Below are 9,816 nucleotides of genomic sequence, written 5' to 3' on the forward strand. Positions count from 1 at the left end.
CAAAGATCGAGGTACATGTGGAAATAATCACATACAAAGTATACACAAGATTTTTAGGTGACTCGCCATCCTTATGTGGATTGCTAGTCCAACTAAGATGTTTAAGTACCTTGAAGTTCCGCTAAGCTTGGGTTACCCCACGACATTGCCTCTAAGAAAAATTACAATCTACCCACATAGCAACTTAAGCCACTCAATTGATTACAACAACTAATTTATAATAACACACCTTCACTTAGATTAACAATTGCAAACTGGGCACATAGCCTAGATCCACAAAGGGATTTTCTAACAACTAAATAGGCTACACAAGCCTTGGGGTTTTTCAACAGCTCACTAGGCACACCAACTTTGACCCTCAAAGGGATTTTCAACACCACTTGCTTAAACAATGTCTTACGGCCTATAATAGCTTGTCAACTTCTACTGTTTACCTAAACCCATGTTTGTATTGGCTAAGTATCTGACTCGGAACTTCGTAGTTAAGCGAGCCTGGGCGAGAGTAATTCTAGGATGGGTGACTTCATGGGAAGTACTCTTGCCTAGGATTTTGACATGGTATCAGAGTTAGGCACGCCACGGCCCGCGTTCGTATCCCGCACCTTAAACGGCTAGTTTTTTCAGGTTGTATTGGCTAGGTATCTGACTCAGAACTCCAAAGTTAAGCAAGCTTGGGTAAGAGTAATTCTAGGATGGGTGACCTCCTGGGAAGTACTCTTGCCTAGGACTTTAACATGGTATCAGAGCTAGGCGCGCCACGGCCCGCGTTCGAATCCCGTGAGAAGCGGCTCCAGAATGGGCGGGGTGGGTATCATAGTGGTTTCGTCTACTCTTGTTAGAGTTTGTAGTTTGAGTTAGGTACTTGCTTTTCGCACCTTAAACGGCTAGTCTTTTCGGGTTGTATTGGCCAGGTATCTGACTCAGAACTTCGTAGTTAAGCGAGCCTGGGCGAGAGTAATCCTAGGATGGGTGACCTCTTGGGAAGTACTCTTGCATAGGACTTTGACAGGAGGGTTATGACATAAGTCTACAAACCTAATTCTCCTCCACACTTCTCTCCCCAACGTGATCTATTCTCTCCCTTCTCTCAACCGTCCTCTCTCCTCTCCTACTTCGCTTCTCCACTTATCTTCTCCTTTGTGAAATCCTGAAAATCAACATGTAGCTTTACTACAACAACTTTTGAGCATCTGCACCTAAGCTCAAACAACTTCTCTCATACAATTTTCAGCAGCTAATGCACCTTCTCAATCTCAATACTTCAGCGACCATAACTTCTTAACTTCTATAATTCACCCACAATAACTTTGCTACTTCTCCAACTTAGCCCCAATAACTTCTCTCAATTAATTCAATGTTAAAGATAGTCTTGCCTACCTAAGGTTTTGACCCAGTTTTCAAGGTTTACTTGTTTACAATATAACTCGATTTAAATTGCCTCTCAATAGGTAAATTTAACAATCTATGTTCAAGCAAATATGTACTCTATCTCCTAAGTACCAACTCAAGAAAGTCTTGCCTACCTAAGGTTTTGACCCAGTTTTCAAGGTTTACTTGTTTACAATATCACTCGATTTAAATTGCCTCTCAATAGGTAAATTTAATAATCTATGTTCAAGAAAATAGGTACTCTAGCTCCTAAGTACCCACTCAAGAAAGTCTTTAATAACTGTTGGATTTAGAATCACATGACAAGGTCATCAACAAGGTGGTGAGAGAGGAGAGAGAAGAAGAGGAGAAGAAAAAAAGAGGAAGAAGGAAGAAAGAAGAAAGGAGAGAGGCAACTGAAGAGATGGAGAGGGAGAGGGAGAGAGAGAGAGAGTTTGGGAGAAAAGTCTAAGGACAAATTTGAGAGAGAAGATGAGAGACTTAATGGTTTACCCCATGCCTTGAGCCTCTATTTATAATTAAGGAGGGAAGTTTACAATGACTACCATGCCCTTAGGGCTACCATCTCCTATAAAGAAAAGATATAAGTACATATACATCATCTTCTTTAATTACACCTTTGTGTCATCCTTATGAGGAAACATTTAAATTACATCTTTTATCACCTCCTTGACATGGGGAAGTATTTACATCGATGCCACTTTGAAATGTTTTCTAACACCCCCTCAAGCTAGGAAGAGAAAACATCATAGATACCTAGCTCATCGCATATAGTGGTTAAAATTTTGAATGTGACTAGTTTCGTAAGAATGTCTACTACTTGCCTTTGTGATAAAACATGTCTGAGAGATAAAATACCAACTTGAAATCTCTCCTATATAAAGTGGCAGAGTACCTCAATGTGTGTTGTCCTATCATGGAAGATAAAATTCAAAGTGATATGAATAATCTTCTAGTTGTCGCAATATAATTCCATAGAAACTCCGTTCTAGAATCTTAATTCTATAAGAAGATATTTGATCTATAGAAGTTCACTGACACTGTGGGTCATAGCTCTATACTTTTCTTGAGTTACCCTTAAAACGTAAGTAGTCTCTTTATTAAGCCTTAAAGTTATGAAGTTTTTTCGCCTTTAAAATTGAGCTTTAGACAATGACCATTTTGACAGGTGTATGGAGCTTTGTTATACAGCTAGAAGTGATTTTTTTTCTCCTACATTGTGTTTATTCCAAGGTGGATCTATATTCCTTTTTTATCCCCAGTTTGAGGGGGGAGAAGTAGATGAAGAAGTACAAGAAAAACGTATTTTATTCCACATGTTGTAGTAATTTTTATATGACCAAAATATCCAAAAATGGGGTGAACAGAAGAAGAATTTTGCATCTATGAAGAATTTGTTTAACAAAATAAGATTGAAGACCAAATTCTTTTTTCCTTGCAATCTAAAGTTATAAACTCCAACTTGAAGGGGAGGTTTGAATAACAGCTTTGGAAGAGTCTTACATGACTCTCATATTAAGAAGTCTCACAGAGCCAGAATTAATATAATAGAGTCTTACAGTAGTTTTTTATAGAAAGAGGTCTAATAGAAAAGTCTCAATCAAATATGTTTCAGTTATGTTAATCTTCTATTTATGTTTAGTTATTCAAATGTTCTAAGACTTATATTGTAGTGTTTTCCTGGGACAAAAATAGTTTAGTTATAATTGGATTCTACTTATTTCCTCCAAGGTTTTTTTCTTTTTCACTAACTTTTTAAGGAATAATAATGATCAAATTCTCCTTTTCACTAACTATTTCTATGAATAATAATGATCAAATTCTCCTCGTCTTTTCTGAGATTCCAAACAAACCCTAACATACAGGAGGTACGAGGACTACAACACAAGGACGCCGCCTACAATAAGAAGGTTCATCAAGAAGATGTTAGTTGTTCATTCAGCTACTGAAGAATGGATTAAATTTCATCTGGGATCAAGACTGAAGAAGCCTGCATAAAGCAGTATCTCGTTAATCTGCCAACGTTGGTTGCACCCAAAAAGGGAAGACCATTCAGACATAAAATTGTTATAAAAATCTCATTTCCTGTAATTGTAGATCACATAAGAAATTTTGACTGAATTGAATCTCCAAAACTTCATCTACATCACCTTTGGAATAACCCGTTTGATCAAATGCAGCCTGGTCAGACACCCTTCATGAGGTGTACCATCTCTTTTCTTCGATCCTTCAATTGAGCAGTCAAATTAACTTTATTCTCTCGTATCCATTCTGATGGAGCCAGCTCGCCCGCTCTTTGGTGAAGCTTCTCCTTTTTCTTCTCAAACCTTTATCTGTCAAGTATTTCAAATGTCTATGTGAATAGACCCAGTAGACGCTTTTCTTTCTCCTGTGTTTTTTTTAAAAATATATATATATATTAATAAAACAGGAAAAATTACAAAATTTGAGGGAGAATTTCCCTTACAACCAGCAATTGTAAGATAATTCCCTATGGCAAGTACATCTGCCGTCGAATTTGTAGATCTCGAAATGTGAGTCCAATAAAAAAAAACAATTGAGGTAATATCTAAAATTTCTTTAAAAGTATCCCAGTGTCTCCATGAAGAGAAGACACTTTCTCACACTATCCAATCACACTTTTGAATCCTTTTCATTTTGGAGGGGCCCACTATATCTATCTTGGAAAACACAAAGACCAGAGAGGAAAACCTATAACTCAGCAATCGTGTAGTCTGAAATACCAAGGGGGCCGGCTCTCCTGTTAGTTTAGATGGTAGCTATTCAGTCGAACAGCTTCAGCTTCTGTCTCTGTTACCTTCGTTAATCTACAGCAATCATTGCTTCCATATCAAGCAGTTTTGGTACCTGCTTCAGTTTATTCTGTAATTAACTAGGGTGACATTATATTGAAAGTTTGCATGTAAATCCTGTTGAAACAGGACCCAAGCACAAAACTTTCAAATGCTGAATCCAGGAATCTACCATTACTAGATTGAAAAAGAATACTTGCTAATAACAGTTGAGCAGATGCCTTAGACTAAAAAAATCCTTTTGACATGCCTCTGATTCGTCGTCTTCTTTTTGTCTTTCGTTTGAAAAAATGAAAGTCTCAACAATTCTCCCAGTAAGAACATCATTTCAACCCGTGCATCTCTCTATGCTTAAAAAGATGTTTCCCGTCTCCTCATGGAGTTCCATACTAAGTTGTTCTATGCTATGTTGGTGGTGGTGTTAGTAATCCATTCCACCCATGCCAGAAGCCATTGCGGGGGCATCTTCATCTTTGGGAAGTTCAACACCCACAGCCTCAGTTGTAGTCAACAGAGATGACACACTGCAAAACAACAAGAAACATACAATCAGCTCAAGTAGATTGTACCTCATGGAACGTTCCACAGCTTTAGTAAGGTTAATAAACACCTGGCTGCATCCGCCAGCGCGGTTCTAATCACCTTCAATGGGTCAATGATACCCGCTTTCACCATGTTGACATACTCACCTGATCAAACGAACCAAATTAAAATATCAAACTCGTTGCAGACAGACAGTATCAGTGAAACGAAACACAAATGTAATGAATCAATTAGGCGATCCTGATAGTGCACACGGAAGGATCACCTTTGGCAGCATCATATCCAAGATCAAAGTCATCTTGCTCCAATATTTGCCAACAACTACTGCCCCTTCCACTCCGGCATTAGATGCTATAGTGTGCACAGGTGTCTGTCACTCAATAAAACCATGCATCAGTATGTGTGTAAGAAACAACAGAGCACCTTTTAAAGTTTTGCAATCACATGATAAAGACAAGCCTTGAGAGCATTCTGGATAATTTGAACACCAATCTTCTGATCAAAGTTAGCAGTTTGCAACTTATCCAGCTCTTTTGATGCATAAAGAAGAGCTACACCACCACCAGGGACTATACCCCCCTCAACAGCCTCTTTTGTTACATTAAGTGCATCAGTAACTCTTATCTTTTTTCTCCCCTACTTCTGCTTCACTTGCTCCTCCAATCTGCAAAAATTCATCATGGAAGAATGAATTGAATTACTTCTACTATAGAACAAACCAAAGGATACCACTGCTAAGAAACATATGGCAAACATATATCAGACCTTGAGCACAGCAATCCCCCCTAAAAGCTTTGCTAATCTTTCTTGCAGCTTCTCCTTGTCATAGTCTGATGAGCTATTCTCAATAGCTGATCTCAGCTGCAAAATTTGTTGACATGCCAAAAATCAAAAGGTGATAACAACAAAATGCTATCCACATTTCCATAAATGAACAGGATGAACTTATACTTGCACTAGCATTTTATACCACATGAAAAACAACATTTTCTAAATGCCTTTTTAACTATTTAGACATTCTAAAAATATTTAATTATTTACGAGCCTGAACTACTCTATATGGACACCATTTTAACCACTAAGTCTAATATAAAAAAAGAATAAGTCAGTGAATGAGAGAGTAGGACAATACCTGCTCACACCTTTCTTCGATGGCTCTTTTCTCACCAGCTCCATCAAGAATTATAGTGTCATCTTTAGATACAGTAACCTGTCAGCAATTTAATTTCCAATCAGAAAGTCCCTTTTTTTCTCTCATATAGACGGCATCTATAACAAATGTTTCTAGCAGGCATTTTCAGGTAGCAACAAGTATTGACTAAGAAACACTCATGGCATAATATGGTCCTCACCTTTTTGCATGCACCCAGCATTTTGGCTTCCACTTTCTCAAGGTTCACGCCAAGCACTTCATTTATAAGCTAGAATAAAAAGGAAACAAGACAAGTCAATTAAATTCTGATATGCTGGCAGCAAACCTAAAAAAAAGGAAGAAGAAGAAGACATACCTCACCACCTGTAAGTATAGCAAGATCCTCTAGACTAGCTTTCCTGTTTTCTCCAAAACCAGGGACTTTAATGGCACAAACCTACAATAAGATGATGGTCTATTAAACATAGTTGTATCAGAAGACCAGTGACTGGCAAGCGAATGAAGCTCCATGAGTGGGAAGTACCTTAATTCCTGCACGAAGCTTATTCAAAATGAGAGTAGCCAGTGCTTCACTTTCAATGTCTTCTGCAACAATTAACAAAGGCCTTTGCTTCTGAGATCACAGAAGAAATGTCGGTTAGCTCAAACTTATGAAAAAGTAACCTCACTTATGTTGGATAGGGGGTCCATCAGTAAGATAAAATGAAGTTTGAGAAACACCATTACCTTCAAAGCCAACTCCAACACCTTCACCACTGCATGGAGATTTGAAATTTTCTTCTCATGAATGAGAATTAGTGGGTATTCCAACTCCTGCAAAAACAGGAGATTCATAAGTTCACCAGCGAGATTCATAAGAACTCCAGATGAATAAAAGCCCCAAGAATTCATAACATTACTTTAGCACATAGAGCAAGAGTATCGACAAAGAGAAAGCTAATCAGAAGACAAACATTTTTCATAAAAATTTAAGGGAAAAACTTACACATTTTTGGTTTTTCTGATTGGTGATGAAATAGGGAGAGATATACCCCCTATCCAATTTCATTCCCTCCACAATTTCTAGTTCATTGTCAAGAGTTTTCCCATCCTGAAAAGTTTTAGTTTAATCTTTTTTTATCAATCTTTCCTATCTACAAATGTTAAAAACCAAAATCAAAAGGCTAAAATTCAACAAAGCATAAATGCACTCTTTCTAGGAAAAAGAAGGATTATATGTCAATAGAAAATGTCAAGTAAAAAACTATAATGCTACTGACAGCAATAGTGATGACTCCCTCTTTGCCAACTTTCTCCATGGCTTTTGCTATCAGCTAACCTATCTCTCTTTCCCCATTTGCTGATAATGTACCAACCTGTTCCAAAGCCAGTCGATGAGAATCTACTTAAACCCTACAATTGAATTCAAAAGAAAAGACCAGACATAATAAGAATCACAGAGAAGCACCAGTAAGTACCATGAAGAAAGAAACAAAAGTTTAAATGATATAAACCTGTGCTATCTCTTCAGATGTGCTTATCGTTCGAGCTCTGCTTTTTAAGTTCGTCACTACTACATCAACAGCCATTCTGATTCCTCGCCTCAGATCCATTGCATTCATTCCGGCTGCTACAGACTTGCATCCTTCGGTAAATATAGCACGAGTAAGAACTGTTGCACATGTAGTACTTGAGAAGAAATCAACAACATGTTCGTTATTCAGTTGCAAAGGATTTACATGCCTGGGTGTTTTACAGTTCAAAAAAAAAGGATTTACATGCCTTGACAACAAGGAAAACCACTCGTTCAAGGAGACCTATACTCGCTTAAGAAAATAATTTCAGTAATTCTGCAATACATCAATACTTACCATCTCCTGCGACATCATCGGTTGCACTTGCTCCCACATTCTTAACTTTGTCCTTGAATTCAATACTCTTTGCTACTGTGACACCATCTTTTGTCACTTTGGGTCCTCCAAAACTTGATTCTATGACTACATTACAACCCTTCATGCCAATAAATCCAACTATCAGAATATAGCCAAAGCCAACTCACAAACCGCATGAAAAAGTGAGCAGCTGGGTGCAGCAAGATAATTAAAACAAGACAAAAAGGGTAAATTATCTTACTGAGAACCAAAGTTATCAAATGAAGACATACAACAGAGCTTTTGTCAGAGTAGAACCTAATACTGCTATTTCTGAAAATCTCAGGATCTCATATGGGATGGCAAACCAATGAGTTTCATAGTTAATGCAACTAAGAAAAAAATATTATATCAACGTGATAACATCAACAGCGAATGAATGTCAGACCCACAAAATAATTTAACTGATCCTTTGTAAGAGCCAACCACAGGAACTTAGTCTCCTTCCCAAAGTATCAATCATATGGATGCTATTAGCCAAAAGGGCACACAATCAAGTTCACCAAATTCGAACTACATAAAACTAAATGACAGAAAAAACACGAAGAATATAAGAACTGAAAAACTCCAGGTGTTATCCATCAGATGAAATAGATAAACATAACTATTGCAACACCGTTACTGTTGTATGAATAACGGAAAAATAGGAACAAACAAGGGTTATATAACAAGAGAATTACATAAATACTTACGGTGGTTCGGCTGAGCCTGCGTCCACCGGAGGGGATAAATCTTTCACTAATGATAATCAGGTTACATAATCCTTATTTTTTTAATATTAAACCCTAAAATTATTTGTATCAAAAAGACACAAATACCCCTATACAATTATACCCCCAAACCTTACATGATACGAGTCATATATTCAACACTTACCAAAAAGAGAACCATTGCTGAAAACTATCAGTACCTTCGGTCCCATAGTGACTTTTACAGCATCTGCGAGGTCTTCAACACCTTTGAGAATCAACGCACGCGCTTCCACGCCAAATTTAATTTCTTTAGCTGCATAATTCCTCTCCAAATTAAATGACTTCCCATCTAAGAACCAACATAAAGAAAACTTCTGAAATTCCAAAGTAAGCTAAAAAGATAAAGAAGGGGCTGAAAAATGAAACCACGAGAAAGTGCAAGACGGAGAAATAAATATTTACCTGCTGGGTACCATGTCTTACGCTCCTGAAAAATCACAAATTCAACCAAAAGGTGAGAAAACCAAGCAGGTTGAGGAAAAACTCCAATAGCAGAAATCTCAAACAAAGAGAAACGAGGGCAAAGCAGCCCGCATGTTGGTGGAGCCAAAAAATAAAAGCTCAATCACACTAAGAAAAAAAAACGAAAAAGAAATAACGACAAAACTTAGGATCATTCCTATACTAATGACAAAAGTTTTACGATCATACATGGCTTCTGATGCAAGGCTTGCCGCAGTACGATACATGACGCAAAGACTATGGTGCAGCACATGGAGATACTTCGGTTCGAAAACGAGAACAGAAAATGGACAGGAGAGTAAATAGGAGGGTCCGCCCAGAGAAAAAGAGAAGTCTAAGAGCGTGGGTTTAGGGTTTTAGCTATGGACATGGGATAAAGAAAGAGGTGCATCCTTCGTGGCCTTACAGGCCATTAAAGTGAGGCAGGAGCCTTTCTCCACACTGCAACATTTGTCGCTTGTAGTAAAATATTGATGCAGGAGAGGCGACACTCGTCTGGACCAGTCAACGCTAACCCAATGCGTAGCTAAAATGTTCTGTATTTTTGCTGGACCTAGACATGGAGGCAAGGGAGGGTATAGTCTGCTCTTCCAACAATGAAAACAAAAGGGAAGAAGATGAGCCATTGCACCTCCCCCTTCCCTCATTGCAGTGACAAGGGAAGGTAAAGGATTACTCCCCCGTTCTAGAAAAGATGGTGAGGGAGGGGCAGAGCTCCCCTCCTCCCTCATTCACAAATAGCAGAAACTTCCCCTTCACAATAAATTTTGTTTTGAGGTAGGTTCAATTAGACC

At 38.0% G+C, this 9,816-nt stretch overlaps 1 pseudogene; it reads right to left on the reverse strand.

Moving 5' to 3' along the window:
• Positions 1-4,379: 4,379 nt before the first annotated feature.
• On the reverse strand, positions 4,380-9,532 carry LOC137965766 (chaperonin CPN60-2, mitochondrial-like; annotated as a pseudogene).
• Positions 9,533-9,816: the final 284 nt, after the last annotated feature.

The sequence above is a fragment of the Aristolochia californica genome, unplaced genomic scaffold (genome assembly GCF_029961685.1).
Source record: "Aristolochia californica isolate CCGP_79_NKW_82.1479 unplaced genomic scaffold, dmAriCali1.0.hap1 SCAF_5, whole genome shotgun sequence".
In the NCBI taxonomy this organism is placed as follows: domain Eukaryota; kingdom Viridiplantae; phylum Streptophyta; class Magnoliopsida; order Piperales; family Aristolochiaceae; genus Aristolochia; species Aristolochia californica.